The sequence below is a fragment of the Zalophus californianus genome, chromosome 10, assembly GCF_009762305.2.
Source record: "Zalophus californianus isolate mZalCal1 chromosome 10, mZalCal1.pri.v2, whole genome shotgun sequence".
NCBI classification, from domain to species: domain Eukaryota; kingdom Metazoa; phylum Chordata; class Mammalia; order Carnivora; family Otariidae; genus Zalophus; species Zalophus californianus.
The window spans coordinates 98,479,662-98,494,407 of record NC_045604.1 but is presented as its reverse complement, the minus strand read 5'-3'; positions in this window follow the sequence as shown (position 1 = coordinate 98,494,407).

The window sequence follows — 14,746 nt, the reverse complement described above, 5'->3', positions numbered from 1 at the left end:
ACAAGTGTGATGAGTATGTCATGTGGCAGCTCAGCGAGGCTTACCTACAGACCCCAGAATTCCTTTTTTAGTGTGATCCTAACTAGTGTGGGCTACAAGCAGTATTCTCGCATGAAGGCAGAGGATGGAAGGAAGGCAGCGGCCATTTGGTGGCATACACACAGTCTTTCCCAATGATTCGTGCAATTGTTGTCTATCTCCTCTGGATCCTCCTTCCTGAGTACCCGGGAACAAGCTTCCACCTGCATCTGTGGAGCTCCAGCCTGCTTGAGACCTTCCCTCCCACTGCCTGCCCTGCTGTGGACTTTGGATTTGCCTTGTCAGCCCCCACAATTGCATAAGCCAGTCCCTTATGAAATAAAACATTTTTAACAAGGGAAAAAATATATATATGGGCTGAACGCTAAGACAAGATTCTTATAAACTGTCAGGAATTCAAATATCTTTTTAAAGAATCAAACTACATATTGAAATACATTTCAAAATATGAAAGTTTATATCATAAAACATCAAACAAAATATCAACATGAATTATAGATTATAATTCTATAAGTTGTTAACAAATTCATTTAATGAAAACTAAGTATCACTTAAAAATAACTTGGCACGATAGTCAAAATAGAAGTTTGTTTTTTTTTAAGATTTTATTTATTTGAGAGAGAGAGAGAGAATGGAAGAACATGAGAGGGGGAAGGGTCAGAGGGAGAAGCAGACTCCCCGCTGAGCAGGGAGCCCAATGTGGGGCTTGATCCTGGAACTCCAGGATCATGACCTGAGCCGAAGGCAGTCGCTTAACTGACTGAGCCACCCAGGCGCCCCTAAAATAGAAGTTTAATCATGAAACACTGATCATGAAATAACATTATTTGATTTTCTTTTCTTTTTTTTTAAGATTTTATTTATTTATTTGACAGAGAGAGACACAGTGAGAGAGGGAACACAAGCAGGGGGAGTGGGAGAGGGAGAGGCAGGCCTCCTGCCAAGCAGGGAGCCTGATGAGGGATTCGATCCCAGGACTCTGGGATCATGACCTGAGCCGAAGGCAGATGCTTAACGGACTGAGCCACCCAGGCGCCCCAACATCATTTGATTTTCTAAATCAAAGCAATTTTAAAATATAAAGAGTGTCTGCAAAGAAATGGAAAGACATTCCTTGCTCATGGATTGGAAGAACAAATATTGTTAAAATGGTGATACTGCCCAAAGCAGTTTACACATTTAATGCAATCCCTACCAAAATACCAACAGCATTTTTCACAGAACTAGAACAAACAATCCTAAAATTTGCAGGAAACCACAAAAGACCCAGAATAGCCAAAGCAATCTTGAAAAAGAAAAACAAAGCTGGAGGCATCACAATTCTGGACATCAACTTATATTACAAAGCTGTAGTAATCAAAGGAGTATGGTACTGGCACAAAAATAGACACATAGATCAATAGAACAGGACAGAAAATCCAGAAATAAAGCCGCAATTTTATGGTCAATTGATCTTCCACAAAGCAGCAAAGAATATGCGATGGGAAAAAGCATGTCTCTTCAACAAATGGTGCTGGGAAAACCAGACAGGAACATGGAAAAGAATGAAACTGGACCACTTTCTTTCTTTTTTTTAAAAGATTTTATTTATTTATTTTACAGAGACAGAAACAGCGAGAGCAGGAACACAAGCAGGGGGAGTGGGAGAGGGAGAAGCAGACTCCCCACTGAGCAGGGAGCCCGATGTGGGGCTCGATCGCAGGACCCTGGGATCATGACTTGAGCCAAAGGCAGACGCTTAACGACTGAGCCGCCCAGGCGCCCAAAACTGGACCACTTTCTTATACCATACACAAAAATAAATTAAAAATGGATTAAAGACCTAAATGTAAGACTTGAAACCATAAAAATCCTACAAAAGAGCACAGGCAATAATTTCCCTGACATCAGCCATAGCAACATCTCTCTAGATAGGTCTCCTGAGGCAAGGGAAACAAAAGCAAAAATAAACTATTGGGACTGGATTAAAATTAAAAGCTTCTGCACAGTGAGGGAAACAATCAATAAAACTAAAAGGCACCATACGGAATGGGAGAAGATATTTGCAAATGACATATTCAATAAAGGGTTATGATCCAAAATCTATAAAGAATTTATACAACTCAATTCTCTAAAATCAAATAATCCAATTAAAAAATGGGTAAAAGACATGGACATACATTTCTCCAAAGAAGACATACAGATGGCCAACAGACACATGAAAAGATGCTCAACATCACTCATCATCAGGGAAATGCAAATCAAAACTACAATGAGATATCACCTCACACCTGTCAGAATGGCTAAAATCAACAACACAAAAAGCAACAGGTGTTGGCGAGGATGCAGAGAAAGGGGAACCCTCTTATACTGTTGGTGGGAATGCAAACTGGTGCAGCCACTCTGGAAAAGAGTATGGAGGTTTCTCAAAAAGTTAAAAATAGAACTATCCTATGATCAAGCAATCTCACGACTGGGAATTTACCCAAAGAGCACAAAAACACTAATTCAGAGGTATACATGAACCCTGATGTTTATAGCAGCATTACTTACAATAGCTAAGATATGGAAGCAGCCCATGTATCCATCAGTTGATGAATAAAGATGACGCTGTATATACATACAATGGAATATTATTCAACCATAAAAAAGTGAAACTTCGCAATGACATGGATGGAGCTACAGAGTTTTATGCTAAGAGAAGTAAGTCAGTCAGAGAGAGACAAATACCATATGATTTCACTTATATGTGGAACCTAAGAAACAAAACAAATAAGCAAAGGGAAAAAAAGAGAGAGGGAGGCAAACCAAGAAACAGACTCTCAACTATAGAGAACAAACTGTAGGTTACCAGAGGGGAGGGGGTTGGGAGATGGGCAAAATAAGTGATGTGGATTAAGGAGTGTACTTGTGATGAGCATTGGGTGATTAAAATAGAAATTTAAAAATAAATAAATATATATATACGTGTATATATATTATAAAAAATATAAACAGTGTCTGGAGTTACAAGATAATTTTTTGTGCAAATATTTCCAGCTGCTGAAAAACTCCTTCTGACCCTTCACTACTTGGGAGAAGGTGAGGATGTTTTGAGAGATGTTTTTCTGAGAAATGTTTTTCTGTTGTTAAAAAAACGATATCTGGGATGCCTGGGCGGTTCAGTTGGTTAAGCATCTGCCTTCAGCTCAGGTCATGATCCCAGTGTCCTGGCATCGAGTCCCACATCAGGCTCCTTGCTCAGCAGGCAGCCTGCTTCTCCCTCTGCCTGCCACTCCCCCTGCTTGTGCTTGCTGTCTGTCTGTCTGTCTTTCTTTCTCTCTCTCTCTCTGACAGATAAAAAAATCTTTAAGACAAACAAATAAAATCCAACTGAGTAAATTGTAAAGATCTCATTGGCTTTATACAATGATTGATGAATTGACCAACAGACACAGAGTCAAAATGAAAGACTTTTATAGACAGAAGGGAACAGGAACAAGGAAGTTATACTAGCAAAAAGCAGATTGGCTGTGGCAAGGTCACTTTCCTTTAGGGGATGGCAGGGGACTATCACGCAAATTACTCACTAATATTGACCAGGTAATTTCTCACTGATTTAATATTCCATTTCTGGAGGAGCCAAAACTGTGATTAAGTTAAGTCTTGGTTTGGTGATGTGGGACTTAAAATAAGTGATTCCATTTGGAGCATGTTGTTTTGTTTTTAACAATTCCCCCCCTTTTTTTTTATTTTTTTAAAGATTTTTTTTAATTTATTTATCTGACAGAGAGAGAGACAGCGAGAGAGGGAACACAAGCAGGGGGAGTGGGAGAGGGAGAAGCAGGCTTCCCGCTGAGCAAGGAGCCTGATGCGGGGCTCGATCCCAGGACCCTGGGATCATGACCTGAGCCGAAGGCAGCGCTTTAACGACTGAGCCACCCAGGCGCCCCAACAATTCCCCCTTTTGATCAGACTCTCAGCCGGAGAGAAGTGATAAAAATTTAAGGCATTAGCACTATTCCCAGCTACCACTCTGAAGCTACTTATTCTCTGTGTGGTATTCATTGGTTACAGCATCTGGTTCACATTCTTTAAGTCAGTCATTCTCTTTGTTCCTTTTCTGATGTTGTAGTCTTAGCGAGATCATTTGCTTGGTGGTTACCAGCTGTGAACACGCATTTACAGTTTTTGAGAGAAAACAGTATGTCCAGGAGACAATTGTGATTATTATAAACAGAATAATTCCCAGTATCCAAAATGCACTTCAGAGGTGTCATCCCCAAGGCCCAAATAAAAATCAAAAAAGTGAAAGAAAGATGTTGAAGGAGTCACTTTTGTAAGCTACGTGGATTATTCAATTATTTTATGTAGCTTTTGGCTTCCCCAAAAGTGTTAATCTTGGTGTTGGCCATAGCTCAGACATCTTGCTCAGCTAAAAGGTAATCAAAGGCTATCCTTTTGTCAAAAACAACTTCAGCCAAAGAATCTAGGGAATTTTGTTGGGCAGCTATTGCTTTAGCAGCAATTCTGCAATATCGTCAAGAGAGAGATTCTTGATCATAGCATCATTTGCAGTTACTCCTAACTAGAGGAATAAGGATCTGCCAAAGGAAGTGACTTTGAATCACAAATGCCTCTTGGTAATTCCTGGGTCTGTGGTTAGGACAAGAAAGGTGACAGCCATGGAGACCAGTAAAATATAAGGATCTGTAGACCACACAAGCAGTTATATTTTGGTTACTTTTGCCCTGTGCCCCTTTCTTTGTAAGAGCCTGGATGCAAGGTTTTCAGGTTTGGGGTTAGGAACAAGAGACAGGAAAATAGACCCCCCGGGTTAGGGAACCTAGTATGATACAGAGGAAGCTGAGTTTGTTGTAGAGAAACTGAGGCATTGGAAATCAGGGAGAAATCTATGATGACAGAACCACAGAATCATCAGAACCATGGCAAATCCAACAGACATTTGAAGTTGGATTACCTCCCTTTGCAAGGCCTGAAATATGTAAACAATGGTATTTCCCTTTCCAGGCCAGAGCAAGGCAAAAGGTGAACAAAAGAATCATAGGACCTTCATGGTGTAAGAATTAGAAAAAGGATGGTCAGATAGGAAAAGAAATGGAAAGAAATGTTCTTGATCTGATGTCTGGGAAAGAAGCAGTCTACCTCAATGTCAGCTATTTCTTTTCCTCGTCAATTTGATTTTGAGGTCTCCAGCATTTGTATAGGACCAGATGTCAGTTGGAGCCTTCTTCATTTGTGAAATATGCACCCAAGGTTCAACACCTTGTAATTTGGCATTGGTGTTATAAATTGTTCTCAGTACAGTCCTTTCCATGACTCACTTTTACAAAAGCACTGGAGTAAAACAATAATTGTCTGTAAATGACAAAAGACTTTAAAATACCTGTTGCTAAAGATCTGATGAGAGTTCACTACTGACCAGAAAATTTGGTTATTTCTGTGACACGCAACATTTTAAGATAACTAGAATTATGACTAATAACATTATAGCAGGACATACAAGATTTCTAGAAATTTCATACAATTTCTGGAACACTTACATTAACAGAAGCATTACTTCTAATTTGACAATGTTTCCCATGTAATTTAATATATCAAATAAGCCTAATTAGCTTAATATCTCTTTTCATATGGAAAGAGAGCAAATCTTTGGAGATATTCCTGGGGTCCACTGGAAAATCCCAAAGTTAGTTGGAGGTTGAAAAAAGACGATTTAGGGCGCCTGGGTGGCTCAGTTGGTTAAGCGACTGCCTTCGGCTCAGGTCATGATCCCGGAGTCCCAGGATCGAGTCCCGCATCGGGCTCCCTGCTCAGCAAGGAGTCTGCTTCTCCCTCTGACCCTCTTCCCTCTCATGCTCTCTATCTCTCATTCTCTCTCAAATAAATAAATAAAAATCTTTAAAAAAAAAAAGAAAAAAGACGATTTAGAATTTGATTTTGGGAAGTTATTTAAAAAATATCAAGACTTTGGGCACTTTACTAAAAAGGATCACAGAGCATTATGAAACAATACTTAATTATGCATTTAGCCAAACTGACAATAAAAAATTTCAAAAGCAAATACAGAAGGTTACATAGTTCAGAGCAAAACTTTGCCCTTTCAATATTAAGACTAGGTTTACTTAAGTAATCAAAGACATGTTGATAAAGATAACACAAAGCACAGGAAATTATTTTGATAAAACATAAAATCTTCGCTTTCTAGGCAAATTGCTTAAAAGGTAAAAAAACAAAAAACAAACCCCCCAAACCTTTGTTTAAATTTCTTATTAAGAGATTAAGAACAAACCAATAATTTAAGAAAAACATTGCCTTCTTAACAGATTGAAAACTAAATTCTAATTTTGTACCAGTGTACTTTTGATATTAAAATTAATTAAATTTTAAAAATTTAATTACATTCATTTCAATCTTAGCCAGCTTGGCCACACATAAAATTCCTTTCTGAAATCTCTTTTCCACAAACCTTCTACAACTTTCCATGTCTATTTGGTTTGTCCTTTGTTCTCTTTCCCATTCTAAAACAATTAGCTTTACTTTAGGACAAGATTACTTTATTTTCCATCAACAAAAATGTATCTCCATTCCTCATACTTTCCTTAATGAAAACACACATTCTATTTTCCTCGTATACAGAGATGTTTCTCTTATTATTTCTGTTAGTTTTAATTAACATATTAGAATTTTTAACCCATAAAACTTTAATTTCTAGTGAAAATTAAGAATTAAATGATTATCCATTACTGGCAAACTTATAAACACATTTCATAATTTCTAGAAGCATATGTTTGTTTATAGTAGATTTTCCAGTGTGGCACAAACATGTTTACTAATAGACACATATATCTTTTTTTTTTTAAAGATTTTATTTATTTAATTGACAGAGAGAGAGAGAGACAGAGAGAGAGGGAACACAAGCGAGGGGTGTGGGAGAGGGAGAAGCAGGTTTCCCACTGAGCAGGGAGCCTGATGTGGGGCCCGATCCCAGGACTCTGGGATCATGACCTGAGCCGAAGGCAGTCACTTAACCAACTGAGCCACCCAGGCGCCCCTAGACACATATATCTTTAGTCCCTCTGTAAAAGGAACCCCAAAGTAAGTAAACCTATGTTCAGTAATTAACATTTTATTATTTTATCTTATTTGGAAGTGTTCTAGATATTCAGTGACTTTTTTATTTATTAAAGATTTATCCTAGATCACATGAACTTGAAAAACATTTGGGCTAGTTTTTATATTTCTCAGAGTATACTTAATTTATATAGTGCTTGTTCATTTTTAAGCCAATTAAATAGAGTTCTTTACAAATTACTTTTAGCAACACCATCTGGAGGTAGAAATATATCACACATCTGTAAACATACATACATAGACATACATAAACAGACATCCACAGAAATCTTATAGCTTTTGTTTTAAAATTTTCAGTCAAGAAATGAGTATGGTAATGCAAAACTCACTAGTTTATAAAAGAACAGGTGAATCTAAATTATGTTTCTGCAACAGGTATTGGCAAGGATGTGGAGAAAGAAGAACATTCTTACACTGTTGGTGGGAATGCAAACTGGTGCAGCTACTCTGGAAAACAGTGAGGAGTTTCCTCAAAAAGATAAAAATATTTTAAATATTTAAAAATAGAACTACCCTACAATTCAGCAATTGCACTACTAGGTATTTACCCAAAGAATACAAAAATACTAATTCAAAGGGATATATGCACCCCAATGTTTATAGCAGCACTATATACTATAGCCAAATTACAGAAATAGCTCAAGTGTCCACCAACTGATGAATGGATAAAGAAGATGTGTGTGTGTGTGTCTTTGTGTGTGTGTGTGTATGTATGTACACATATATATCCATAATGAAATATTATTCTGCCATAAAAAGAATGAAATCTTGCCATTTGCACAACATGGATGGAACTAGAGTATGATGCTAAATGAAATAAGCCAGTCAGAAAAGGACAAATACCATATGATTTTACTCATATGTGGAATTTAAGAAACAAAACAAATTGGGGCACCTGGGTGGCTCAGTTGGTTAAGCATCCAACTCTTGATTTCAGCTCAGGTCATGATCTCAGGGTGGTGAGATTGAGCATAGGGCTCTGTGCTGGTGTGGAGCCTGCTTGGGATTCTCTCCCTCTTCCTCTGCCCCTCCCCCCATCATGCACACACTCTCTCTAAGGAAGAAAAAAGAAAAGAAGAAAAGAAAAGAAAAGAAAAAAGAAAAGAAAGAAGGAAAGAAAGGAAACAAGTGAGCAAAGGGAAAAGAGAGAGAGAGAGGCAAACCAAGTAACAGACTTGACTACAGAAAATGAACTGATGGTTAGCAGAGGGGAGGTGGGAGGAGGGATGGGTTAAATAAGTGATGGGGATTAAGGAGCGCACTTGCTGTGATGAGCACCAGGTATTGTATGGAAGTGTTGAATCACTACATTGTACACCTGAAACTAATATTACACTATATGTTAACTAACTGGAATTTAAATAAAAACCTTAATAAAACCCCAAATTATGTTTCTGGCTGATGAAATAAGGTTACCTACTCAGATGGCTTAGACTATTTACTAATACTTGTGGAGAAAATACTTAATATTTTTCATTCGCAAAGTTTCCAAATATCCTTTCCTTGTTTTTTCCTTCTGAGAAGAACTACCTCCCTAACATTTGCTTTTCAAAGACATGGCCCTCAGTTTCTAGAGAAGACCAAGTAGAACATTTACATCACAAAGAAAGAATGCAAGTCCCTTTAAGGAGGACTTTTGTTTCCTAAAGTCAGAATTTTTACAATACTGACAAACCTTTTTTTTTTTTTTTTAACCTACAAGCCTTTTAAGATGGATGGGAGAGGTTTTGGGATTGGTAAAAAGAGTTGATAGACTTTGAATTGCTTCTAGACCTACATTTCTGTTCTTATAAAGACTCAATTTATAAGATGAGAACAGTTGTTTTTGTTTTTGTTTAAGATTTTATTTATTTTTTTGAGAGATGAGCAAGAGAGAGAGCACAAGCAGGGGGAGGGGAGGAGGGAGAGGGAGATGCAGACCCTCTGCTGAGCAGGGAGCCCGATGCAGGGCTCTATCGCAGGACCCTGGAATCATGACCTGAGCCAAAGGCAGATGCTTAACTGAGACACCCAGGCACCCTGAAAATAGTTGTCTTTATTTTTTATTTTTTTAAAGATTTTATTTATTTACTTGAGAGAGAGAGAGAGAGCAGGGTCAGAGGGAGAAGCAGACTCCCCGCTGAGCAGGGACCCCGATGCAGGACTTGATCCTGGGACTCCAGGATCATGACCTGAGCCGAAGGCAGTCGCTTAACCAACTGAGTCACCCAGGCGCCCGAGAATAGTTGTCTTTAATTCCTCAAAGAATTCAGTTGCAACCTAAATGACTTCAGTGACCTATTGTATTTTTAACAGTGTTAAATCTTTCATCATATTAAAACAGCAGTATACAGGGATGCTGAAACACCAGGATACTGATAATCACTGCTTCACTCACCAAAAATATTGTGATATAATAAGAAATACGTATTTGGTCTTTTTATCCCAGGGAACCTGGCACAGAGCTCCTAAAACCCTTGTCATTTCCTGAATGATAAGGGTGAGAGGAGCATCTTTCGTTATTCATAATAAGCTCCTTTCAACCATGCTTGAATTTGTTTTTTTTTTTAATTTTTAAAACTTAAAATTTTAAATTTAAATTAAAAATTTGTATTATGTTATGTTAGTCACCATACAGTACATCATTAGTTTTTGATATGGTGTTCCATGATTCACTGTTTGTGCATAACACCCAGTGCTCCATGCAATATGTGCCCTCTTTAATACCCGTCACCAGGCTAACCCATCCCCCAACCCCCTCCCCTCTAGAACCCTCAGTTTGTTTCTCGGAGTCCATCGTCTCTCATGGTTCGTCTCTCCCTCCGATTCCAACCCCCCCATGTTTCCCTTCCTTCTCCTAATGTCCTCCCTGCTATTCCTTATGTTCTACAAATAAGTGAAACCATATGATAATTGGCTTTCTCTGCTTGACTTATTTCACTTAGCATAATCTCCTCTAGTCCCATCCATGTTGATGCAAAAGTTGGGTATTCATCCTTTCTGATGGCTGAGTAATATTCCATTGTATATATGGACCACATCTTCTTTATCCATTCATCTGTTGAAGGGCATCTCGGCTCTTTCCACAGTTTGGCTATTGTGGACATTGCTGCTATGAACATTGGGGTGCATATGGCCCTTCTTTTCACTACATCTGTGTCTTTGGGGTAAATACCCAGGAGTGCAATTGCTGGGTCACAGGGTAGCTCTGTTTTTAATTTTTTGAGGCACCTCCACACTGTTTTCCAAAGTGGCTGTACCATCTTGCATTCCCACCAACAGTGTAAGAAGGTTCCTCTTTCTCCACAACCTCCCCAACATTTGTTGTTTCTTGCCTTGTCAATTGTTGCCATTCTAACTGGTGTAAGGTGGTATCTCAATGTGTGTGTGTGTTTTTTTTAAAGATTTTATTTAGGTCTTCTCCTTCCAGTCTGAGGTTCAGAGGCCAGGTGACCAGAGAGGGAAGAGAACATTTGCAGAAGTATCCCAAAGCCTTCCTCTCTGGAACCTACTAAATAATAAAGCATTTGGATAAATAAGAAAAATCTCTAAAAGGATCTGATCATTTTATCCTTCGCAAATCCAGAGTGTTGCCATAAAAGAGGGGCAAATCTTGCTGTCTGTAAACCCAAGACCATCACAGGACACCTGTATGATCAGAGGCAGGAAGCCAGAGAGGCGGCTGAAGTTCAAAAAGCACACATTTTCTACCCAGCAACAGAACATGAGTGCTTCTTGCCATGGTTTAAACTTGACAGTTTCCACCCAGAAAGAAACCAAGATTCGTTTTCTTCTGTCTGTTCTACACTCCACCCATCTGGAGAAAAGGAAAGGAAAAACATACACACACACACGCGCGCACACACACTGGAAATCATCTACCTTTATATAAATGAATTGCCATGTATGTTTTTTTCTCGCTAAAAAAAAAAAGATTTTATTTATTTATTTGACAGAGAGAGAGCACAAGCAGGGGAGCAACAGAGGGAGAGAGAGAAGCAGGCTGTCTGCTGAGCAGGGAGCCGGATGCGGGACTCAATCCCAGGACCCCGGGATCATTACCCGAGCCGAAGGCAGACACTTAACGACTGCACCACCCAGGCACCCTCAATGTGGTTTTGATTTGAATTTCCCTGATGGCTAATGATAATGAATATTTTTTTCATGTGTCTGTTAGTCATTTGTATATCTCCTTTTGAGAGGTGTCTGTTCATGTCTTCTGCCCATTTTTTGACGTGATGATTTGTTTTTTGGGTGTTGAGTTTGAGAAGTTCTTTATAGATCTTGGGTATCAGCCCCTTGTCTGTAGTGTCATTTGCAAAAATCTTCTCCCATTCCGTGGGTTGCCTCTTTGTTTTGTTGACTGTTTCCTTTACTGTGCAGAAGCTTTTTATTGAATTTATGTTAATGAGTCCCTAGGTAACTTCAGATTGGGGGTTGGTTTTCAGAGGAACCAACCATGTTATCAGAGGGTCACATCCCAACTTCTGGGGAGGGGACATCGGTGGAGGTTGAATTAATCACCAGTGGCCAGTGATTTAATCAATCATGTTTGTATAACAGAATCTCCAGAGAACCCAAAACAAAGGGGTTTGGAGAGCACACAGATTGGTGAACACATCCATGTGCCAGAAGGGTGGCATGTCCCAGAAGCTTGGGACCCTTCCAGATCTCACACTATGTATGTCTTCGTCTGGCTGTTCAATTTGTACACTTTATAATATCTTTTATGAGTAAAATATTTGCCTGAGTTCTGTGAGCCATTCTAGCAAATTATTGATCCTGAGCAGGGTTTGTGGGAACCCCTGATCTATAGCCAGTTTATCAGAAGTATAGGAGGCTCAGACTTGCAATGGTACCTGAAATGGGAGGCAGTCTTTTGGGACTGAGCCCTTAATCTGTGGGGTCTGCACTAACTCCAGGTAGTTAGTTTCAGATTTGATTTGAATTGCAGGACGCCCAATTGTTGTCTGCAGAGAATTAGAGAATTGTTTGCTGTGGAAAACCCACACACTTGGTGTTAGAAGTGTTATAAGTAGAGAATTAATTTTCCTTTAAGTAGGGTGACACATAACGTGTTTTCAATAAATGCTTCTTGAATAAATCCATAATATTTTAGGCAATTAGTCCATCCATCCTAAAATAGACCTAAATCTGATGATTGAGTTTCCTTGCTCTGGCAGCGAACTGAGAGCAGCTATATGATCAAATGGGCATTTATTGAGTGAAACTGTGTGTAGCATTTTGTGAGTTTTTCTCTCGAACTTTTTTTTAAATCACATTTTGAGTGAATAGGAAGTGGATCATCTAGTACAGACCAGAGTTTTCAGTACAGGTCAGTATCTTGGCTATTCTTGGCTTTTTGCACTTTCATATAAATTTAGAATCAGCTTGTCAAGATCTATTAAGATACATGTTGAAAGTTTAGTAAGAATTATGTGTAATCTACAAATCAACTTGAGAATTAACCTTTATAATATTGAGTTTTCTTGCCTTTTTTTTTTTAAGTAGGTTCCACGCTGGGCTTGAGATCACCCTGAGATGAAGACCTGAGCTGAGATCAACATTCGGATACTTAACTGATTGGGCCACCCAGGCACTCCAGTACTGATTTTCCTAATCCAGGAACATGGTATATTTCTCAAGACTCATATATAGATAAATGCCTGCAAAAAAAAGATATCAAAATGGTGGGATTGTTGGTTCAGTGGACACCCATGGGAAAGACTGGCTGGTACTATCTACCTTCTTGTTGCTGCCCTTTCCCTTTCTTTCTACTTTCAGGATGCCCAATTATTATGTGACCTCTCCCCTACCCACAGCTGATTGGTTCAGGGTAAGGCACCTGCCCTAAGCTGATCTAATGAGACTTCTCATGGATTTTTGGACCACAGACTTAAAAAAGATTTGAAATAGGCTTTCTTTTCTGTCTGACATTATAAAAACATAAAATTTAGGAGCTCTCTGCAACCATGTTCTAGATCATGTAGACTGGAAGATTGGAAGCAGATTCATTGTTGAGAAAAAAGAGTGAAGCTTAGAGAGATACAGAGACACGACAGGCTGGTGGTACTTGAGTCTCTGACTCTGTGTCGCTCTTGAAGCCCAACTGCATTCTTGCTTATGGGTTCCGAGAGTCCACTGTTCCTCATAATAAATCCATCTTTGGGCTTAAACTAGTTTGAGTTGGGTTTCTATCACTTGCAACCAAGAGTCCAACTAATGGAGTTGAGTAGACTTAAAATAGGTATTCTCAAAGAGATTTCAGGTGAGCCAGACGGGGCACCTGGCTTTAACAGGCTCACAGTTTGGATTGCACTCCACTCTCTCTGGTGCTCTTAGAAAGAGCCTTCTCTAGGGGCGCCTGGGTGGCTCAGTTGTCAAGCGTCTGCCTTCGGCTCAGGTCATGATCCCAGTGTCCTGGGATCGAGCCCCTCATCGGGCTACCTGCTCTGCAGGGAGTCTGCTTCTCCCTCTCCCACTCCCCCTGCTTGTGTTCCCTCTCTCGCGCTCTCTCTCTGTCAAATAAATAAATAAATAAAATCTTAAAAAAAAAAAAAAAGAAAGAGCCTTCTCTAACAGAGGCCAGCTGCTAGCAGACAATCATTGTTCCTTTGTTTCTCTGTGGGAATTGTACTGCCTCTGCTTGGGATATATAATCGGAAGTGGTCTCCCTTATCCTCATTTTTATGCAGGATTTATCTAAAGTAAGCAACTTGTCTTGTTTTTATGTTTGGATGCCAAACTTTGGTTAGAATAATTACCATGTTTACCCTTAAGATCATCCATCTGATCATTCTAGGGCTGTTATAGGTCAAACAGGCAAGTGCTACATGTCAAGATGTTAAGAGTCTCCCAAAGTAAGATGGAAGCACCAGATAGGACTTCAAAGAAATACTAAAAATCTGCACCACTTTTACCTCTCATGATAATGACCCTATAAACCATGAGGCAGAGGGTAACGTTCTGAATTTTGAGGACATTAAAGGGAGGAATTTTGGATACTGTGATATAGGGAAAAGGTACATCCTATATATACACAGAAGTTTCTCAACTTTGCTTAAGTCAAATCTATGCTTTTATACATTTAATGCACTATGCACAGACAGACCCAACACATCTTTCAAAGGCCAAATTTGAACTTTAATATCTCAGCCAACTCAGGATGATTTCAACTCATGAGGGTGTGGCGTAGTTGCCAACAATCCCACTTCAGCATCATCAATTGTCGTCAGTATCAGTATAGCAATTGATGGCATTTAAATATTTAGTTGAACAGGAAATGTACAAAGGAAGGTTCTGATTGGTGCTAAAAAACAAAGGTCCCATAAACTTAATACAGTTGAAACAAAAGTGGGAATGATTAGGTGGGCTAAAATTGGGGAATCTTTAGCTTCAAGTCAGTCATCACACTGAAACTCGTTAATTGTGTGTTTATTTGTGAAGGGAAAAAAGATCAATTTATGTAGGGTAATAGAAGACCCTGTAGACTCTGGAAAAGTGCTTGCCAGGGCCTGAAATGTTCTATGGCCTGCTTCCATGGCCCTGAGAAGCATAATGAAGCCAGTCAAGTTTCCCAAGATTCTCCAAGGCAGCATGTTCTTGGCATTTCCTT